Here is a 23250-nt window from a genome sequence, read left to right as displayed (position 1 = left end):
TTTTTCACAACTCCTAATTATATCTTCATTAAAAAAGTTCTTGACTACTATGTGTAATTTCACTCTAGGAGCGATTAAAAATTTTCTGAAGAGTTTCAGGAAATTATATTTGAAGGAAACACTTGAAAGATATTCAGCAATCTGAATATCTAGAGGCAATAAGAAAACTCAAATCAATGACATTTGAGTTGATTCCCATGACACATTTACAGCAAGTCTGTTGACTTTACTTCAACTTTTCTTCCTAGAAAATTTTTCTCACAGCGGCTAAGTAACAAATTTCTTTTCTTAGTCTTCTGGGTATCATATTAATTACCGACAATATCTCCCCACCCAAAAAAAAAAAACAATGAAACAGGGTAGGAAGAGAAAGAAGAGTCTTCTGTAATTAGACTCTAGCTAATACATTGGCTAACCAGCTTGGCAATGACTAATTTTAGCTAATTCTAAATTACCCATCCACAGATAATTCATAAGGTAAAAATTTATAGACCATTTATTGTGTGACATCTGCTTTAGTAGGTACTGAAAAACAAAAACAAGTAAGAATATAACCTCCCTGAAGACATTTTTTTTTTCACTACTGTATCTATCCTCAGCAACTAGGACAGTATCTAGCATGTTGTTGAGTCTCAATAAATGTTTTTAAGTTGATAGGTGAATTCAAGAAATGACAAAGTTCCAAGTTGTCACTGTCTAGGTGGGGAAATGGACATGTGGACCACTAATTTAATACTGTACTGTTCATGGTAGTTTCTTCCCACCCACTTTTCACGATCTCCGAACTTCCTTTCAGCCACCGTACAAAATCTTTTTTTAATTAGAGAGTGAAATGGGAAAACATTTAAAGTAAAAGAGGTTTGGTTTTAATTTTCTGTTCCACTACTAGCTGTGTGACTTCAGACAAATTATTTGCCAATTTTATGTTTGATCTTTGATTTATCAAATGGAGATAATGGTACTTGTATATAGGTCAGTCTGGAAAAATAAGTGACAGTGTATAAAACCCAGGGTTTGTCAAACAGTAATTACTTAAGTAACTATAAATCTCCCAGACAGATCCCTCTTTTTCTTCTCCTCTAGTTTTCTCTCCCAGACTGTATTAGCCTGTCCTCAGGACCACTGTCTTCCCAATCACTCTACACCAGAGGTTCCCAAACATGGCTGACTTCAGAATCACTGGGACCAGTGATTAGAATCTCTTGAGCGTGTCTTAAAATCCCACAGGGAGCTCATGCTCATCCTCTCATTCCAGCTGATTCTGATCAGCTGTTTGGGAGTCATTGTTCTCCATCAATGCAACGTTCCTTAGAGCTGTGGCTCTCAAACTGGAATGTGCACCAGAATCCCCACGTCGATTGCTGGGTCTCACCTCCAAAGTTTCTAATTCAGGAGGTTTAGAGTGGAGCCAAAGAATTTCCATTTCTAACAAGTCCCCAGGGAATACTGGTGCTATTGATTCAGTGACCACATTCTGAGGTCTTGTTTAAAGGTCTTGCTAGCCAAAGTATGATCTCCTGGCAGCCATGTCAGCATCACTGGGGAGCACCTTAAAAATTCAGACTCTCACACCTCACCTCACCTTTACCTTAAAGTCTGAGAAGCACAGATTTACAGACAAGCTTTATAAAGGGACCTTTTAAAAATGCTGGTTCCTGGGCTCCATACATTATGCTATAGCCCCAGAATCTACATTTTATTTATTTTTTAAAAGATTTTATTTATTTATTTGAGTGAGAGAGAGCATGAGAGGGGAGAAGGCCAAAGGGAGAAGCAGACTCCCCATAGAGCTGGGAGCCCAATGCAGGACTCAATCCCTGGACTCCAGGATCATGACCTGAGAAGAAGGCAGTTGCTTAGCCAACTGAGCCACCCAGGTGCCCAGAATTTACATTTTAATAAACTTCTCCATGTCACCTGGATTCATGCAATTCTTGAAACACAGCTAGAAAACACTGCCCAAGAGTTTTGTTGCAGCAGCTGATTAGCGGCAAAGTCAGTAATTGTACTCCCTACTGAGTATGTAACATTGAACCTAGACACCTTGCTAGGTGTCTTGCTGTAGCGAGAATCCTACCAACCAGGTAACCACATCCTACTTACTTTTTCCTATCAGCCAAGAAGATTGTGTATGCTTCCCAGCATTTGTCTCATTTTGAGACAGATGTCAAATTTGAAGAAGAATGTCTGAAACCATTGCCTATACCCATTAGTCAATACTGTTGTGATTTTAAGTAACAGAAACCCTCTCTATCTAGCATGCATGCACACACACTCACCCACCCCCCACACACAATGAAAAGATGAATTTTCTAGGAAGATAAAAGGTATCTAACAAAATCTGGATAGCTCCATTGGTTAAATATTCTACTCGGTTTCAGCTCAGGTCATGAAATTAAGTCCTGGGTTGGGCTCCACACTCAGCAGGAAGTCTGCTGGAGATTCTCTCCCTCTCCCTCCGCCTCTGCTCCTCCCCTCACGAATAAATAAATAAAATCTTTACAAAATACAACAGAAGGAAGTACAGTTGGGTCTCATCTTTGATGGTCCAGAATTGAGATCATTAATCTGTGGCAGATTGTATATTCCCCAAATGGCCACAGCAATATTTTATAGCCTATATGCTCTTTCTGAACTTTGTCACTCCTACACCAAGAGTTGGAATTTATTCTCCCTTCTCTTGAAACTGTTCAGGCCTTTGCAACCACCTCTTCTGATAAAGGACCATGATGGAAGGGTACTACGTGGCTCTCCAGAATGTGCCCCTATAATCTTAAGCCTCAATGCCAGAAGTCCAGCTGTCCAAAAGCTTCCATGTGCGAAAGACCACTTGGAAAGACCACATGGAGATAGAAAGAAATACCCCCAAAAGACCCATGTGTTCTAGTTCCTGTCCAGCTATTTGAATCTTCTTAGTCCAAGAATCAAATACGTGAATAAGGAAGCCCTCAAATTGTTTCCCAGGATACTATCTGACTGTAACGATGTAAGGGACTCTGAAGAGAATCACCCAGTTAAATCCAGAACCATGAGCAATATTAATAATTGTTGTTGTTTTATACCCCTATCCAGCAATAGTAGCTGAACTAATCTCTCTGTTTATCTAAAGCATTGTGATTTTGCCCTTCTATTTCTCTCTGCACATCTTCTTTCTGTCTACAGACCAGGCTCATGCATTTGTTCATGCACATAGAACAATATGGTTATTCAGCTAGACTACAAGCCCTACTTCTTAAGTTTTAATGTGCATAGGAATCACCTGGAAATTTTGTTATAAGATAGATTCGAATTCAGTAGTTCTATGGTGGTAGCTGAGATTTTGTATTTCTTTTTTTATTTACTTTATTTTTTAATAGGCTCCATACCCAATGTGGGACTTGAACTCATGACTCTGAGATCAAGGGTCACATGCTCTACTAAGACAACCAGATGCCCTAAGAGCTCGTGTTTCTAAAAAGGTCCCAGGTGATGGATGTTGCTGTGGCTGTGGACCACTAGATTAACTTTACCATTTGCTCATTCTCTTTTTTTGTGCTCTCTCTCACCTCTCATTATCTTCAATAACTTAAAAACAAATTGTAGACATTGTGATAGTTTACCACTAGGTCCTTCAAAGTTAACTCTGCTAAGAAAAAGAGCATTCTTCCATGTAATCAGGATACTACTATATACACCAGAAACTTAATTGATATTTAAAAAAGACCTCATCTAAAATACAGTCCATATTTAAATATCCTCATTTGTCTCAAAAAATATCTTTCAAAGCAGTTTTCTTTTTCCATTTTGATCTAACATTCAGTCAAGGATTATGCATTTTTGCTACCCTATACTCTAAAATAGTTGCTTTATCTTTTCTTGAAATGTCTTTTATGAGATTGATATTCATGCAGGCCTTGCCTAATAAAATGTCCCATAATCTGGGTTTGATTGTTTCTTCATGAATAGATTCAAGTTATTCATTTTAATGTACCAATTATGTACTTCATATTGGAACACATTGGAACACCTCAGGAGACTCATATCACTTTACCCCTTTCTCTGGTGATGCAAGGTTAGATCTCTTAGTTATGGTGTTGTCTCTTGCATTCCTTTTTTAAGTGCAAAGAAATTTTTTCAAGAGAGGTCCCACCTGCCTGGGTGGCTCAGTAAGTCACAGGGTTAAGCACCTGACTCTTAATCTCAGTTCAAGTCTTGACCTCATGGTCCTGAGTTCAAGCCCCACATTGGGCTCTTCCATGGGCGTGGAGTATATTTAAAAGAAAGAGAGGGAGAGAGGCCCCAGCTGACTTCAGCTCTCATCTCATTGACCAGAACAGGTCACATGGTCATCACTAATCCATTCATTGACGAAGGAGAAGGGTATCCTGATACTGGCTTAAACCAATCAGGAATCCATCCCTGGAGATGAGGAGCAGCCCAGCCTCCCTGGAAGTGGAGGTCTATCACCCTGTGGGAGAGGAAACTATAAGCCTGGAAGAAAGAATTGCATGTGGATAGACAACCTACAGTGTTTGCCATACTTACCTAACATTACAGAGCTAGTTAGAGGAAAAAGTGATCTCTGATTCTTATTCCAACATAGCATACTGCCTCCTCAAGAGATTAAGGATTTATTGCTTATAAAATACTTTACAGGCCTCCTGTGAGAAATCCAATATTTATTTACCCTCTAAGATAAAAACAGAAATTTGTATTTTCTTATTTTCTTTCAAGCTTTCCTCAGTCCATGATTCTTCACAGTGTGATAATGATATAGCCATATATGTCCTCTGAGAAAGAAAACACTTTTTTCCTTACAAAATAGGCTAATAAGTTACACACAGAATAAGTCCATGAAACGTAAATAGTGTAATTTAAAAACATTTCCCCCCCAAAAAAATTCTACTCTATGATTCTTTCAAAAAGTTCTAGAGATCTGAAATAAAAAGGAGTTATAATTCTACCAAGACAAGAAGCCAAAATTATGGATGCTTTTACAAAGTTTATCAAGACTATTAATAATGGTGATCCAAACCTTTGGCATCTACAGAATTGGGTGGGATATGTATAAAATGTAGTTTTCTTATGAGAACTCTGGCACTCTGAAATCTGAAAAACATGAAGTTGATTCTGAATCCCAGGAAAGATTTGGTGTAATTCTGAAAATCAAATGTAGTGTCTTGGTGCTAGATACAAGGGCCATTGGTTGGGTCAACCAAGTGACACTTCCCTCTACAGTCATCTTTCCTGTGCCTTCAGATGTAGGAGAGGCAACTTACATCCTATGATCTGAAGGGTTCAAAGGCAACTTTTTTACTAGTTTGTATAGTGCCTATGAATTTTACCACAGGAATCTTAAAGTCATTCATTATCCCACTTCCGGCAAGAGGTCTCTCCCCCTTCCCAGCCCCTTTCTCACTGAGCTGAAGCTATTCCCCCTCTTTGTACTTAAATAAGGAGCCCCAAAGTTGACTCTGCATGGGCCTAAGCGATAGTTCTTCCCATACCTCTCTCAGTCAACATTTTAGCAATAGAACTTTAGGTTCCATTGAAACCTAAGGACAAAGAAGCCCAGACAGCTCTATGGAGAATGGATTATAGGTGGAGAAATGGGTACAGATGTGTTGGGAGATGAAAAAGGAGAGAATATTGAAGCTAATCTTTACCTGCTTCACAGTTTTGCCCAAACCAAGGCACTAGTTTTAGAGCTCACCACAATTTCTGTTTTTGACAACCACCGACCTCAACCTTCACCAATTTTTTCTTCTGTGCTATAATCTTGACTCCAGGAGAATGGTGCTTGTGATTTGTATAACCTTGTTTCACCCTGCAGCAAAAAACAGGAGATGGCCAAATACCACAGAGAACTGTGGGGTTATTTTTGTATGGGCACCAAACAAGATTTCTACATAGATTTGTCATCTCTCCCATACAATGAGTGAGTTTTATAAAAATGTGGAGAGATTTCTCAGAACTATTATTCCAACTATTTTATTCTTTGGCATTTACCCACATACCCCATGAGAGGTAAATATGAAAAAACAATATTTGGCCATGTAGCTATAGTTACAGGCCACAGACAGCCAAGGGTACAGAAATTTAAAGACAAATGTAATATACAACTTTGCCCCGATTCTGTCTCCCTGGATAAACTCTGCTTACCACTTAAATCTAAGTGTTCCCTTGTCCTAGATAATTGACAAGCAGTGGGAGAATGTAAAATCAAGTAGAAATTGAACATTGAACAGAAAAGGACCTCTTTTCCAAAACAAAAATTCCATTTTATTGTGGAATGATGAAAATACCCCATTCTTTTGTTTAGATAAATTTCAACAGCGTTTACGCTGATTTCCCCACAGGGAGAAAAAGAGACTATTTCTTTGAAAAGTTGTTGGCAGAAAAACACTCAAGTTCAAATTGGTTTCATCCTGAAGGTTTGAAGTAAAATAATTCTTTGTAAGGATTTATAAATAAGACATTCATTAATGAAGTTTCACAATATCACTTTGAAGTGAATACTACTGAATTCATTTAACTTGTGCTGAGAAACCTAACAGAGAAATTGGGCAATTAGACTTGCTCAGTAAGGCATTTAAAAGTCTAGAGAATGAATCTAGGAATTCCCAGTGCCTCAGTCTCCATGTTGAAGGAGACAGATATGGAATCAGACGTGCATCAGATACAGAGAAAGGAATTCTGTGACCCAGATAGAACGAGAAGTATAACCTAGACATCTACTTAGGGTATCACTATTTCCCATCTGGAACAGATGTCCAGTACATGTCACATCTGGAAGAAGAGGCTTCTGGGAAGTGCATGAGTGCTTTCACGGAACTGAACATCTGCCCTGACCTCTTCTCCAGTTCCCAGGAAACTCAACACCTATCCCTACACTCCCCGCCCCAAGTCAGTGCTGCTATTAAACATTTCTGAGGTGAATGGCCTGAAAGCACCTTGGATATCAAAGGCCTCTCCCCCAAGGTCAGCCTAGCTTTGAGGTAACTCTGACTGCCTCTGATTCCTCTCTTTCCGCAGCCCAGCAACATTCAAACATGTCAGCTCATTGTTCGTCCCCAAATTTAACCCATTTTTGTTGACATGTCCCTTTTCAGTCTTATTCAGGACCTAATGACAGTACTTTGTAATCTACTTCTTCAACACTCCTTTCCTTCCTGTCTGTCCTCCTGTCTATTGCAAAGATTTCTGTTTTTGTGGCAAGAAGAACACCTTTACTGCCTGCCTATCACCCTCTGGTCCAAGTTGCCTTTTCCCTTAAGTTTCAGGTCTGCTCCCTGATGTCTGCTTTCCATTTTCTTCTCTTTTACTCAGGCAAGCAAAGCTTCTCCAGAGGTCCAGTGACACAGACATCTTTCTTTTGCCTTTATGTCTGCTACACTCACACACACCTCTAATTCTCTAATTTCCTTTCATGCTTTCAGAATCACTTCATCTACTAAATTTATTTTTTAAGATTTTACTTATTTATTTGCAGAGATCACAAGTAGGCAGAAAGTCAGGCAGAGAGAGAGGTGCAAGCAGGCTCCCCACCAAGCAGAGAACTCCATATGGGCCTTGATCCCAGGACCCTGAGATCACGACCTGAGCCGAAGGCAGAGGCTCAACCCACTGAGCCACCCAGGCGCCCCTCATCTACTAAATTTACATTGACCCCAATGCCCCGTTTCTTGTCCATGCTTTCTTTGTGCAATTGCCCACATTAATTCAGTAAATATTTACTGATAACGTCCTATGTATAGAGCACCATATGTAACAAGAAAGATACAAAGATAATTGAGATATGCATCTGGAACTTGAGGACCGGAGCATAAATCCTTCTAATTCACAAGGGATTCAGAATACCTGGGTGGCTCAGTCGTTAAGCAGCTGCCTTCAGCTCGCATCATGATCCCAGGGTCCTGGGATTGAGCCCCGCATCAGGCTCCCTGCTCGGTGGGAAGCCTGCTTCTCCTTCTCTTACTCCCCCACTTGTGTTCCCTCTCTTGCTGTCTCTATCAAATAAATAAAATCTCTTAAAAAAATACAAAGGAGATTCTAAATGATACTAAAATGATACTGATAAGGTGATATGGTCATTCAAAGTCAGGGGCAGTTCCTTCCAAAAAGGAGGAACATGAGCAAAATCAGGAAGATTTCATGGAAGAAGTAGCTTCTTCGTGTAGCCGTAAACAGATATTTCAGCTATAGAAAGGTATTTCAGGTGTTAAAAACTGTACCAGCAAAGGCATGGAATGCGGAGGAAACCGGGATTAATAGGACAGTTTGGGCTGGCTAGAACATGGAAGGCAGAAAAGCATGTTTATGGAAATAACTATGGAGCCAAGTGTGCAGCATTGGAATGGTATGCTAAGGTGTCAGATTTGTTTTGAAGCCACTGAAAGCTTGTGATGAGGAGTGAGACAATCTGGGCTGGCCTCTGGAAGGTTAAGCTGGCACTGGTACAGGTGAAAACAAGAAGCAAGGAATATTTAGGACATCATTATAACCAACTCCAAGAGGGAAAAAGAATCGAGAACCTGGACTAGAGTAGTAACAGTGGGAAGGAAAAGGAAGAAACATCTAGGGAAGGGTCCAAACGTAGAATCAACAGAGGTTGGCAATGGGCTGGATTAGTGGGGAAGAAAGTGACTCCAGGTTTTCCTAATAATGTCGGTACAAAGAGCCACTAGACAGACGGCTGCTTTTTTTAATTCCATCCACAAATGCTTATTAAGCTCTTACTGTGTGACCAGAGCTAGGCAAGAAATCAGAGATACAGTAGTCAATGAAAATAGTCTTCTGCCATGAGAAGCTGTCAATTTAAAAGAGCAAGATACGGGGCTGCGTCGGAGATGCTGTGAAAAAAGCTCCCTCAGAATCCAGAGGGGTTAGTTAAGTCACTTGTGGCCAGAAAGTTTCCGGTCCAGAGACCAGGTTGTGTAAAAGCCAGCTGCACATGACCATATGCGTAACCGCAGAGAAGCCCGCCTCCTCTGAGAACATTCCTTTCCAGCTCCTCGGGTGCCTGCGTCTCAGCTTCGATGGAAATGAAAACAAAGACTTCATTGTTCATTGTTACCCAAAAACTGTCATTTCCATTGCACTTGAATTAGGTAATAGTATCAGGTGATGTCGCCTGGGGTGGGGAAGGGAGAGGACTGGCAGCCCAATGCAGGGCAAAGAGCTCTAAATTCAGAGTCAGTAAACCAGACTTGTTTTTTGGCTCTCCCACTGACCAGTGGGGTCAACTTTACCAGGTATAAAAACTTCTCTTGGCCTCAGTTTTCTTATTCTTAAAATGGTGACTTCAAGAAAAAAAAAAAATCTGCTTTACTTATATCACTTTGTGTTGTAGAGATCGAAAAAGAAATATAAAAGCAATTTTCAAAACATAAAATATTATTAGTTATCAACTATTACTAAATATATTTCTTTTAGTCCCGATTCCTCCACAGAGCAAATGACACACTCATGTTAGATTAAAGCAGAGTTTTTTACAAAGAGACTGCTTCCAAAGTACAGGCCGGGTCCTGGGAGAACACAGTACTCCAGGGCAGGTAACATCAGAGGAGCCGTTCCCACGCGTGGGATGAAAGAGAGAAGAGGCCTGAGGATCGTGGCAGGGATTGGGAAAGACCAAGTGCTATCAGTTGGAGAAGGCTGTCTGCAGCCAGCAAAGCAGAGAGGAAACCCAGATAATAAATACCTCGGTCATGCTCTTTCTTCCATCTAATCAGCTTCCAGGGTCCCTTGGTCAGAGCCAACCAGAAGACAGCAAGAGAGAGATCAGAGCTGAGGTAGTCTGTCTAGGTCAGGCTCTGGGGTTAGCGAATTGAGTGGAGAAGTATCTGACCCAGCATCAGTAAGCTTCTATCAATCATCTTCAGTGAATGCGAGAATCACTGGTGGAAACTTGTTAGAAAAGAAAGTGCAAGGAGATGTTTTCCCCGAGCAGCCCACAGATTCGCACGTATGTGGTCAACGGACACATTTTTGAGAACACTGAAGTGGATAGGTTAATTTCTAGATAGATTAATAAGTGATTCCTAGGAGCCAATCAAGTTCTCTTCCCTCGGTCATGGAGGGGGGTGGGAATCGTAGGAGTAAGATCAGATTAACCCACCAGGAAAGAAGGCATTTGCTCCTCTTCCCAAGTGCCTTGTATATCTTGGAGACTGGTGTGTGAACCATGGGGGGTTGTCATTTTGCTAGGGCCTACCACCTGGCACGATTCAAAAGAACTCTAACACCATCCTTTGCTTCTAATAGGACCCAAATCAACCCAGAAGAGAGTCTGGTCACAACGCTGTGTCTTCATGCATTTGTTTCAACCAATTATAGAGAATGTCACTCCCACAGGGAAGAGTTTTTCATTTTTGACAGGATCCTGTTGCACTAAAAATCACTGTGTTTTCTCTGTCTTTGTATCCCTACTGCCAACACACTGAGTAGATGGTAAGTGCTCAGTAAACATCAAGGGCCACCATTTCATGACTGGACAGAAAAGAAAAAGGAATGCAGTTGAAATGAATATTGTAAAGTCTATTATGTGTTTCTTTTAAAAAGCAAAAAAAAAAAAAAAACTTATCTTAAAAAACTTTCTTTGGAACTTTCACTTAAAACCAAATCCACGGGACACCTGGATGGCTCAGTCAGTTAAGCATCTGTCGTTGGCTCAGATCATGATCCCAGTGTCTCGGCATAGAGTCCAGCTTCGGACTCCTTGCTCAGTGGGGACCCTGATTCTCCCTCTGTCTGCAGCTCTCCCTGCTGTGCTCTCTTTCCCTGACAAATAAATAAAATCTTTCGTAAAAAATAAAAAATAAAAATAAAACCAAATCCAACAAAAGTCCAAACAAATTTTTAAGACTATATGCAGTTGCTATGTTCCTCAAGGTAATTAATGGGTCCCTGGGAAAGAGAGCCTCTTCTCAGGCTCCCACCTACTGTTTTGTACTTCTGTGTAGTTGTTATTCAACATAACTGAAATTTTCTTAGAAATGATAAACTCGTTGCAAATAACAAGATCTCATCCTTTTTATGGCTAAGTAATATTCCATTTTATATATCTATATCTCATACCTTCTTTATCCATTCATCTATCAGTGGACACTGGGCTGCTTCCATATCTTATCTATTATAATTTTTTTGTTTTCCATGAGTAGCACTATATGGGGACTAATGATAGCTACACTTGTGGTGAGCATAGCATAACATTTACTGAATCACTATGTTGTACACTTAAAACTAATGTAACATTGTCAACTACACTCAAAAATAAAAGAAGAAGAAGAAGACGGAGAAGAAGAAGAAGGCGGCAGGGTGGGGGGGAGGAGGAGGAAGAGGAGGGGGAGGAGGGGGAGGAGGAATGATAAAGTTGTAAAGATAATGCCACAGTAGAAATGCGGGTGTCACTTTTTTAAGTCTTTCTATTTTTTTTTGTCAAGAATCTGTTTTCATACACATGTAACTCAAAAACAAACAAACAAATCTTAGCAACTAGATTACACAGCCTCAGCCCAAAAGTGAATTCATTTCTTTTCAGCACATACTGACCATGCAACACCTGTTCCTTACAGAAGATATTTAGCATTTTGTGCACACCTACACATATTTTGGGGGTAGGAATCACAGCTGTTTGTAATTTAACTGTAACTGTAATCCCAAGTGTGAAACAGAACTAAGAGAATTATAAGACATTAAAATAAGGAATTATGCAGATGATCCTTTCTTGGTAAGACCTCAAAAGTGCAAAATCAAGAAAAAGTTACTTATTTAATAATTTACAAAAATATTGAGTGAAACTTCATTGTTTTCTGAATATTAATAATATTTTCAAGATTTCCTTCTGTAGGATGAAACAGACTACCACCACAGGAGAACTTTTCCCACTTTGATATCAATCCTAAAGAGAGATAATAATTAGTTTCTAAACTTTTAAATGCTCCCATTTAGTTTGAACTCCTAGCCAGTGAAAGAGAGTTGTTTGTTATCTATCATCAAAAGGAATTCCAAATAAAGAAGGCTCCAGGTCTGATTAATTCCGAAGTTCAATCACATTCTTGAGACCCGGTTTCTGTCCATGTTTTTACTCATTCATCTAAATTTCCATACTGAAAAGAAGACAGTGTGTCAGTCAGAATTATCTGAGAAAGGGAACAAAAAATGTATCTATCTATCTGTCTATCTATCTATTCTTTGACCAATCTATCTACTGATCAATCAGTCCATCTATTGACATATCTAGAGAGATTTCAAGCAATTGGCTTATGCAATTGTAAGAGGAAGCTGGCAAGTCTGAAATCTGTGGGAAATGACAACAGGCAGGAAACTCTTGGGCAGAAGCTAATGTTGCAGGCTTGAGGCAAAATTTCTTCTTCCTCAGAAAAAGAGTTTTTCTCTTAAGATCTTTTGACTAATTGGAAGCCCACCTAGATTATCAAATACACTCTCCTTTACCTAAAGTCAGCTGATTATAGACGGCAACCATATCTACAAAATACCTTCACAGCAACACCTAAATTAGTGTTTAACTGAATATCTGGGTACTCTAGCCTAGCCAGTCAACCGACACACAAAACTGTCACAGACCATTTCTTCCTTGTGCAACTCTTACCAGCAAAGGAGCCTTTCCCTGAAGCATCTCAACCTACTTCTTCTCAATCTCCTTTGGCCAGTGCTTGGATTTACACTCTTCATGAAATTGATCCCTTGCAGGGAGAATTAAATCAAGACTGGTTTAGACCAGTTGGGTTTTAGCTGAACCCTAGAGAGTCAGAGTAGATGCCTGCACTCGGTGTGGGCTGTGCCACATGGGAGAAGGGGAAAGTTACTGTTGGGTAGGCAAAAAGAGTATCAGAACATAGTAGGAGCTCAATACAAATTTGAATGAGGGAATAAGCCAATGAGTGAATAGTGATGCACGCTGAGGATAATGAGTAGTGGTGGTTATCTCCAACTACACATTCCAGGAAACACATGACTTCATCAGGTAAACAGTGTATATACTGTATGCATGACGTATGCCTCTTGTCTCCATGATATCACATTCACATCTCTGCCACACACTGCTAGGCATTGTCACTCATAAAGACAAAGTGAATGCTGACTTGTGCTCAAGGGGATAAACTGGAAAAGAAAGGAAGAAAAACACTATTCTAAGTTTACAATCTAATTTAGTACCAAATGCAAAAGATTTCATGTTGCTGTACTTAAACCCTTAATTCTAGAACACACACCAACATATTGTTTTCAGTAAATAAGATTATACTTTATAGAAATCTAGGAAAGCAGAGACCCTTGCCTGGGGACTATGCATTTCTCCAGGGAGTCCCAAATTGTATTCCAAAAAAATTTTTTGCTTTTTTTGTTGCACTTTTTTCAGAGTTCTTTATGTTTAACTGTTTTGTTAAACCAAGAGTTTTGACCAGGAGTCTGAGTTTGTATCACATGTGATATATGAACAAGATGGAGATATGTTCAGAATCAATGGAACACCGATTTATCTCACACCCCTCGCATACGCACATAGATGCGCGCACACACAAAACCACCCCCACACCTAGCTGCCTTTACTGTTTTCTCACCACCTTAATAATTAGGGACTGTGTTATGTTCCTTCCATATTAATTTTGCAGAAAAAATACTAAGGTGGTCAACAAGAAATTATTCTCTTTCAGTGGTCTAAAATTCAAATTTACTAAAAAATACTATCAGAAACTTGTAAGGAACTCCCGTGAATAAGAGGAAGTCTATGACTAATTTCTCCTTCTTTTTTTTTTTTTAAAGATTTTATTTGTTTATTTGACAGAGAGAGATCACAAGTAGGCAGAGACGAAGGCAGAGAGAGAGAGAGGAGGAAGCAGGCTCCCCGCTGAGCAGAGAGCCCGATGCGGGACTCGATCCCAGGACCCCGAGATCATGACCCGAGCCGAAGGCAGCGGCTTAACCCACTGAGCCACCCAGGTGCCCCTAATTTCTCCTTCTTAAGCACTTTGAAAATCACTTCCCCTTCCTCTCTCTTCTTTTTCTGTGGCCCCTGGCCAACTTGCTGCCATATATTAGTCTTGTAACCCTGGAGAGTCCTTTACTCTTTCTAAGATTTAGTTGATTTTTTTCCATGCAAAATAGGAAGAACAATAGTTTTCCAAAATGCCTTAGAAGTTTCTAGATCTCTGTTTTCAACTTCGTATTTTTTTCCCACTAAAATGTGATATTCTGGAGGGCAGAAATTATGCCATTTTCAATTTTATCACTAGGTGCTCAAAATATTTTGGCGGGTTGAAGTAACAAAATATTCATCAATTAGTACTTGTACCCCAAGTGTTTTTAAAGCATTTCTCTCTACCAACATATTTTCTAATTATTCACTTGAGATCTCTCAATAGAGACTTTTGTATTGTCCTCCATAATTATTCTTCCCAAGGAAAGTGTGTTGGGTGGGAAATACTTGAGAAGACTTGTTTGGAAACTTGCTTTTAGTGTTACATATTACTTTTAGCTAAGCTTGGTTTAGGCATGAACAAGACTGCTAGAGGAGGCTTGTGCAATGTAGGAAGTTGCTAACAAATACATATGATCATTATATCCAATATGTATTGACAATCACCATATATGGCCTGTCATGATATGGTGGTTATCGAGAGGTTTGAATAAGAAGTTGAGTATTTTACTGGAAGACATAGATTCCCTTGGGAAAACAGCAAAAAGATATTTACTTTGTGTAGATCAATGGAATATAGGAAAAGCAGTGGTTATTGAATGAAACTTTTATGCACAAATATTTCCATGACACCAAAACAAAATAGACAGGAAAAGTGATAGGTTTGTATTTTTTAAGATGTATGGTTCAAACAAAATAACTCTTCTTTGATTAGTCAAAAGGTTTTGTGAAAGTGCTTAAACTATCAAAGGCCATTTCATGAGATTTGAGAGAGAGTCTGATGACCTGGAAGTAGAACTAGGGCTGAGAAAGGCAAACCAGGACTAGACAAGAGACGTCATAGGGGTAAGAGGTGTCAGAGTGGGGTCACAGAGGAAAAAAGGAGTGAGAAAAATTCCAGGAACAGGTGTGTAAGGAGGGATCTAAGCAGCCCAGGTTCAACATTGGGATACCTAAGGAATGAGAACAGGGTCTTTAATGCTGCCATCTTGAATTTACTTCTCGGAATTTTGAGCACATGGAGGGGATTAATATTCTTGATTTAATTTCCTGTTACAGACCAAAAGGAAATAGTGTGTTAAAATGCAATCACTATGCCCTTTTTTGATACAGAAAGATAGAGGCCCTAATGCCACAAGAACTGGTTTTTAAGACTTTTGGAAACCATTGAGATCTCCTTGTCAGTTTCCAAATCTGAACTGAGAAACTTTCCAAAAATGCAATGGTAAAGGGACAGGGACATATTTTAACTTGCTAGACTGCAAGGAAGCAGGAAACATTTTTCTAGTAGTGTGTTGTCTATGCAGAGAAAGTTAAACTACTTCATTTCCCTAAAAATTGAGAAGAGGGATTTGTAATTGTATGGTGGGCGGTGGGCCCTGAAGTGGGGAGGAGAGGACATCTGGTGTGGTACATCACTGTTCCACCCACCGGGAGATGAGTGGGAAGAGGGAAAACCTGCCTCCCTTGCTTTGAGTTTGACTTCTAGATTACAGTCACAGAAAATGCAGACAGCCCTTTGCCAATTGATGTTTGAACTCAATGGGATTAAAATGTACATGCAAACCTAATACAGAGTGCAATTGGACATCTGTAAAGTCAACCTGTTTTTTTCGTTGTTGTTGTTGTTGTTTTTTTCCTAGATTCTATGGGATTTGGAGTTCTGGTCTCTACCTTCAGGTTTCCATCTGTGGTATGACATAATCTCCAAAGATATTGCTAAGACAGCTTTGCCCCTTACATTAAAGCCCAAATATGTCATTCTAGGCATTATGTAATACTCTCCTATTGGAAGTACTTGAGATAATGTATGTGAGTGTGTTCCATAAACTGTAAAGCACTGTCTAAATACATGTTCTGTGGCAAGTGCACGGTTAAATCAAGCCTCACAATGAAAAAATAATTGTGACTGAACTGCAATTCTCAGTGTCTGGAGCCCACTTCCAATTAGGTTTACAGTTTCATCAATTTGCTATTTAATTGTTTTAAGCCACCCAAGTGCCAGGCAATATTCTTGTACTCTTTCTTCAATATGGCATCAGCACAAAAACTTGAAGAAGTTTAATATAAATGTTGACACAGAAGCAATATTTTTGTTTTTAGGGCATAAAATAGCAGATATTTGGGGAAATGCTTTTAACAGGTTTTGATATCTGGCTAAGTCCATCGCTCTCCCCAGCTGTCTGCCTCGTCTGTCACCCTCAGCTTCCTTCCACTTCTCCAAGGAGCCTTAGAAAAACACTCCTCGCTGATATCAGTTGCTCCAGCACTTTCCAGGCACAGTCAAGGCATTTAGAAGTCCAGAGAGGCCCATGGTCACCTTATTTTTAGACTCTTACTGACTTAAAAAATTAAGATATACGCTAATAGGTTTAACAAAATTATGGCATATTTTGTTATGTTTACACTTAAATGAATTCCCTTAAGACACATAAATCGATACATCAACAACTTAAGTTGATGCATTAAAGTTTGATCCACTGAACACAAAGATGAATAAGACACAATATCTTCCTCAAGGAATTCTCAGTCCAGCAGACTGTGAGTGTTGTAAGTGTTGATAGAGTCATGCAACCAGAAAGTCTTTAATGAATATGCTTTTCTCATAGAGAATGTCAAAACTCTGACATGCTTTCTCTGTGTGAAAACCTCCACCAAGTGGCAGTCCTCATCCTTTCCCACTCCTGAGCTCACCAGTCTGGCTGCTCGCCCTCACCGGGCAGCATTGCCCAGCGCATCGGCCCATCGGCCCATCAAGGTTGCCAGATTGCTGGCCACAGCCCTACCCTGGTTCTTTCTGCTGCAGCTTTCAAGGAGATGGAGAGCATTGCCATTCCACAACCAGGAAAGTTCCATTTCCTCCTGGCCCATCAGCAGGGCTGAAGCTTTTTTTCAAATTGGCTCTTTCATTTGGAAAGCTCTTTCATGTTCAAAACACTAGCGAGTACAAACTGTTGCTAAATTAGGTAAACCATAGAGCAATCTGTCTCACTAGAAAAAAAAGAAAAAGTTGGTATTGCTCTTCTGTTCTAGTCTGCACAGATCACAGTCAACATCCTCATGGTAGTGGAGCACATTACTAAGAGAGAGAGAGAGATGGAGAGACAGAGGCTGGAATCAAAAGAAGTCAGTTTTCCCTTCTGAAAAACTCCATTTTGAGAAGACACTGACTCTCCACAAATCCTAGTTCCTGCTTGCACGTTGTAATGTCTCAACACACCTGCGGATCCTTTGACCTAACGAGGCTCCTCCCCATCCCGTGATTCACGCCACGTGCTCTATTTATCTCCAGTCTTACCAGCAGCTCAGAACAACTGGGAGACTCAGAGATTCAATTCTGAAGGACAAGCCTCATCATAATGGAAAATCCAATTAACTTTAGATACAGGAGCTGCATTCCAGCAGCAGCAGTGTAATTTTGCCTTCTATGAAAATGGTTGAGCTGTTCATTAGGTAGCATGTCAGAAATTAAACAAGGCCAATTATTTTCCTTGTCTTGAGATCTAGCATTATCTGGGGAATTAGAAGACTGACTGCGGACATCCATTTTAACTAGATATAATTCCTGGCATCTTTGTTTTTCACTGTGTTATCTTTTCTTGTATGTCCTGGTGTGAGGGAAAATAATTATCTCTGGGGACTCCAGACTGAACTCCTGTTCAATGGTTTGTAGATTATGAAATGATGATGTTGATAGTGTTGATGTCATTTTTAGCTTTCCTAAGTGAAAACTGATATTAAAGAGTGATGTTATCAGGCTTACACTCTCAGCTGCTTTGTGAGAGAAGTAAGAAAGCGATTGTTATCCCTGCTTCCAGGGAGATAAACTGGAGACCACATGACTTGCTGAAAGTTTCCTATGTGATTATTGGGAGAGCTGGAAACAAAAGACAGGTCTTGACACCCCGCTCACTGCTCAGCTTCCAAAGTATGCTTTCTCACTTTGGCAAAGCTGACAAACCCTAAGTTTCTATTGCATGCCTTCTTTTTATTGCTTTTTGCACATTTGGCTGACTCACAATAAAAAAAAAAAAAAATTCTTTTTTACCACGAAATTCTAAAGGATAAAAACATGGTAAAGACACAACCCCTGCCCTGTAGGGGGTTAAAACGGGACCACAAATGCAGAGCAGAGACGTGATCACTAGCATATCAGACATACAAGAAAATTAGAGTCTTTTTGAAGGTGGGAAAAATCTAAGTGTAGGTGTGTGTATACATACTTACAAAGGTGAGAGTGGCATGGAAGTGAAAGGACATCCCATTTGGTTGGGGGTAAAGGAAAATCAGAGACGCAAAGGAGAAATGGGGGAGGGGGGTGGGGGCTGCCTTCCCCTCACCTGTGCTTGCTGTTGGTTTAGCCAGCATCCCCTTCCCTAGGCAATTTCTCCAACTTAGTGGTGTGCATCAGACTTACTCAAGGAATTTCTTAAAAATGCAGATTCATGGGCTCCATCCCAGATATCCAGATGCTATATGGGACTGCCGGGGGGGTTCCTGCAATCGGCAGTTTTCCACAGGTCTCCTGTGGCTGTGAACCAAGCTGGGAAGCAGTGCTGTAAGATCACGCCACTTGCTTGTTTAAAGAAGGGAGAGCACTGACTCGGAAGGTAAGGATGATGTAGGAGTCCACAAAAGGCGGTCCTTGCAAACTCTGCCTTATACGTGGAAGAGGAGGACTGAAGGAGGAAAGAAAGAGAGTACTAGGTGATTCATTAACAGCCCTTGTACAGCTCAAGTGCTCTTGGACACAGCCCCACCTGCCTGCATCAGAGAATTCTGACTCATGACAGAGCTTCCCCTTCCTCTGTCCATCTCCGGCATTTCCTCTGACCCTCATATTATGCTCCTTCTGGGGCATGGACTGTTCTCATTTTCCGTTTATGAATAATTTGGGGCTATATTTAGGCAACTCCAGTCATTAGGTACCCGTATTTCTGTATATAGCCTATAAGGTTTTATTTTTTTTAGAATTCTAGAAATTCAGGAGCAAGAAAGCTCTTAATATTAGGTCACTTAGTCAATTACCTCCTTTCCTGCCTAATGCAAGATTATTCCCACTAGCCCTGTTTCCAGTGCTCTGTTGCCTATTTTTAAATGCACTAGCTGATGGTGATTCTGCCACTCCCCTCAGGAGACCATTATCCTGGCTCACCATTCTCAGTGTCAGGGGGCTTCCCTGGTAATTAGCTCTAACTTGCTATTTCTTCCCCTTCCCATTATCCTCAGTTATCAATTCCCTTGTAACAACATTATTTCTCTCACATTCATTATATATTTTTAGATCATTTCCACAGTTCCACAAGCCCCTGTTAAAAAGAGTTGAGCTAGTTGGTAGCAGCCCATGTCTTAATCAGAATCACTGTGGAGAATGAAAATGGAGCGAAAGGGAAGGGTCCCTGGGCTCCGCGGTTGGCAGCCACGTGGTAGGCAGCCACGTACTGCACTGTCTCGTCCCTGCAGCTCCAGGCCCATCCAGGCCATTTTTCAGTGTGAGGCCACCCTCCTCCACAAAGCAGTGTCTCTTGGAGCATAATATGTCTAGGTCGTATGGAGGTGTATAAAAAAAGGTTGTTTCATCACCTGAAAAACTGGGATGAGACTGCCTACACTTCATCAGATTTCTAGGAATGTTAAATGAGACCAGGTATGCAAATAATTTAGCAAAAGCTCTAGCATACACTAAATAGAATAAAATCTTGAGACACATCCGTGTGTTCAGGTGAATATACGTTTGGAAGTCCAATAAACCTCATTCCATTTTTTGCTTTGTCATTCGCTGGTTGTGTGACTTCATCAACACGTATGTGCAGTAATTTATCATATAGCATTATATAACATCAAGATTTCTTGAGGGAAGGTATTGGCATCTTATTCATCTTTACGCCCAGTGTACCTGCTTAAATGCATCAACTTAAGTCGTTTGACCTCCCTGAGGGTCAGTGTTCCCTTCTGTGCAATGAGTGCATATTGCCTACCTCTGTGTCACACACATGTTGTGCCCCGGCTCACATCTCCTTAGCTTACTTTTTTTTTTCCCCTGCAGCCACTGCTGCAGCTACCACATGGGCACAGGAATAGCCCGATGACACTTCATCTTAGCAGCGTCCTGAAGAATCCTGCCATCACCTAAGGGAGTCTGGATCCCATCACCCGAGCAGCAGTTCTCACTATGGAGATTTGGTTGTCATAACTGAGGGCGGGAAGGGCTGTTGGCATCTGGCAGATAAGAGGCCAGGCTGTTCACATCTTACAAGGCACAGGGTAAGAGTGTTGCTGTTGAGAAACCCTGAGGAGGAGACACTACAAAAGCCTTATCTGTGGACAACACCTCATAAGATATGCTCCTCTTCTCACATTCAGAACCATCCCCTTCAGTGCTCTAGACTGGACTCATCAGAAGGTTATTTCTCTGCTGTATAAGGGCTATGTACTAAACAGCCAGCAGAACCATGCATTAGTTCCTACCCTATGGAGTAAGGGCTATAATGATAGAAATGTATACCGATAGGAACATTTAGGTCATAACACCAACACAGGATATTATATACTCCCTTCTCCGAGAGAAAACAGCACAGCTAAAGAATTGCAAGCCATTGGGTGCCTGGGTGGCTCAGTCATTTAAGCATTGGCTGTTGGCTCAGGTCATGATCTCAGGGTCCTGGGATCGTGCCCCACATCAGGCTCCCTGCTCAGCAGGGAGTCTGCTTCTTCCTGTGCCCCTCCCCCAAACTGTACTCTCAATCTCTCTCTCTCTCTCTCTCTCAAATAAATAAGTAAAATCTTAACTATAAAAAAAAAATTGCAAGGCAGAAACTAGGGGAACCAGTGTGGGAGTAGATTTTGAGAGTGCTCACATATGAGGTTAGAATCTAAGGCTGGAGAGGGGAAAGTTTATTGGCAATGGGACACTCTTCTGTGATATGGGGTTCAATGTCTTAGCAAGAAAAAAGTGGGCCCTAATACCCTACTGGGATTGTTTCTTGAAGTTTGGATCTTACAAAAGTAAAGCAGGTGTAGAACTGCCTTAACAGAGAACTGGGGAAGAGGTTGAAAGGCTCAGGGAACATTGTGGTGGATTAATGTTAAATCAAAGAAACCACCACCTGGCCATGCTCCCTGAGAAGGTCCAGAGGACACTACTCCACCTGGTCAACAAAGAATGTATGGTGAAGGAAAGCACCAGAATTGTAGAGAAGCTTGGTTGTCATGCTGTTGACACTGGGAGGTACTACATTAGAAATGGGTTCTCTTGTATTACCAGAATGGATAGGATTCTAAAATAGCTGAGATTATTTTGTCTTTACAGAGAGAGTGGATATAATTATTGAAATGGGTTGGATGGCCAGAGTGACAGAGTGCCTTGATCCACAGGGATGTGTGACAATTATTAATTGATCCTGGGAATGAGATAGAAGAGCAACCAATTTGAATTTTGTCTAAGTTGTATAACCAGAAGTTGAGATCTAGCAAGCAAAAAACTGGTGTCAGCCACCACAATGGAAAATCATGAGCACTCACTCATTTTCTAGATCTAAGTCAATTCTCAGATTCAGAACCCAGTCTCAGAGCCAGAACCCATTGACCAATGAAGAGGCTGGGTCCTTTTGAGGAAGTGCCCTGCATCACCATTGCAAATATATATAATAAATATCCCCTAAACCTTCCTCAAAGGATCTGAAACCAGTTATCAGAATCAGTATGTACTGGGAAAAGAGTGCCCAGACCATTCAAGAGCTCCTGGGCACCAGGGCTGAGCTGACTCTGACAGCAAGGCATCTGAAGTGCCATTGTGATCCTCCATTAGAGAAAGGTTTATATAAGCCAGACAATGAATGGAATCCTGGCCCACATCCATCTCCTAGTGGCCCCATGGGTCCACAGACCATATGTGCAGTTATTACCCCTTTCCTTAGTGCAATCAAGATTGGTTCCTTGGCCAATGGAATAAAAGCTACTATGTTTGAAAGGGGTAAGGGCAAATCTTTAAAACTGTGGTGCTTTATCACAAGAGGAACTGCAGAAACTAGCATCACCGTCAAAGATTTGAAGGATGAAGGGGTATCACCCTTCGATTCACCTGTTTGGCCTCTGCAAAAAGCTAGAGGGATCATGGTGAATGACAGTGGATCAAAATAAAACCAAGTGGTAGCCTCAATCACAACTGCTATCACAGATATGATACCTGACTACAACTGATTATCACAATTTCTGGCATGTAATACAAAGCTTTTGAGCAGACAAATGTATTTTTCTCAATCCCCATAAATAATAAAGATCAAATGCACTTTCTGGTCATGTCAAAAAGACAGTAGTATGCATTAACTGTCTTACCTTAGGACTAGGTTAAATCTCCAGTTCTCTGTCATAATATAGTCTACAAAGATCTTAATGGCCTTGATATTCCACAGAATCAGCATGGTTTCTGATTGACAGCACTGGTGGTGCCATGGTGATTGGACCTGGTGAGCTGGAAGAGGTAAGTATTTAGGGTCCCATGGTCAGACACATACATGCCATAGTTTAGATGATAAAACCTTCAAAGTTTCAAGGACCTACCACGTGAGTGACGTTTTTGATGATCCCAAGAAGCAGAACATGTGTAGGCAGTCGAGTTCAACATAAATGACAAATTGTTGCACTTGCCCCTCCTACGACTAGGAGAGAGGCTTCTTCAGGTACTGGTGTCAACACATACCACACATGGAAATACACTGTGGACTATTTAGTGGTGCCTTGGAAAGCTGTGTGATATATGCTTCCCAGAGCAAGAGAGAATCCTGTTGCAGGTCCAGACTGAAGTACAAGTTGCTTTGATGTTCAGGCAGGATGACCTAGTTGATGGATGGTGCTAGAGGTATACTTTGTGGGTTAGAATGCTATGCAGAATCTCTGTTAAACTTCAATATGAGACTCCTGGCCTCTGGAGCCAGATCAAAAATTCAAAGGCAGAGAAACTTCACCTCGCATGCTTTGGGGCCCTAGTAGAAGCTAGAACATCAAGTGTGACTATGCAGCTGGAGCTGGAATGGGGAATGAGATTATGAGATCCACAGTCATCTGGTCATCCAGGAAAAGATACAGTCACTGTATGATGTAAATAGTACATTTGG

The 23250-nt window shown here is 40.7% G+C and overlaps 1 long non-coding RNA gene across 1 annotated transcript in view; it reads right to left on the bottom strand.

The window, feature by feature from the left end:
* LOC309844453 overlaps window positions 1-22590 on the bottom strand; it is a 38004-nt gene extending 15414 nt beyond the window's left edge. The window contains exon 1 of the long non-coding RNA XR_014300703.1: window positions 22472-22590. This is a non-coding gene — a long non-coding RNA (uncharacterized lncRNA). The remainder of the gene's footprint in view (window positions 1-22471) is intronic.
* Between the last annotated feature and the right edge of the window lie 660 nt (window positions 22591-23250).

The sequence above is a fragment of the Mustela nivalis genome (assembly GCF_964662115.1).
Source record: "Mustela nivalis genome assembly, chromosome: 11".
NCBI lineage: Eukaryota > Metazoa > Chordata > Mammalia > Carnivora > Mustelidae > Mustela > Mustela nivalis.
This window is presented reverse-complemented; position numbering and strand designations above follow the sequence as displayed.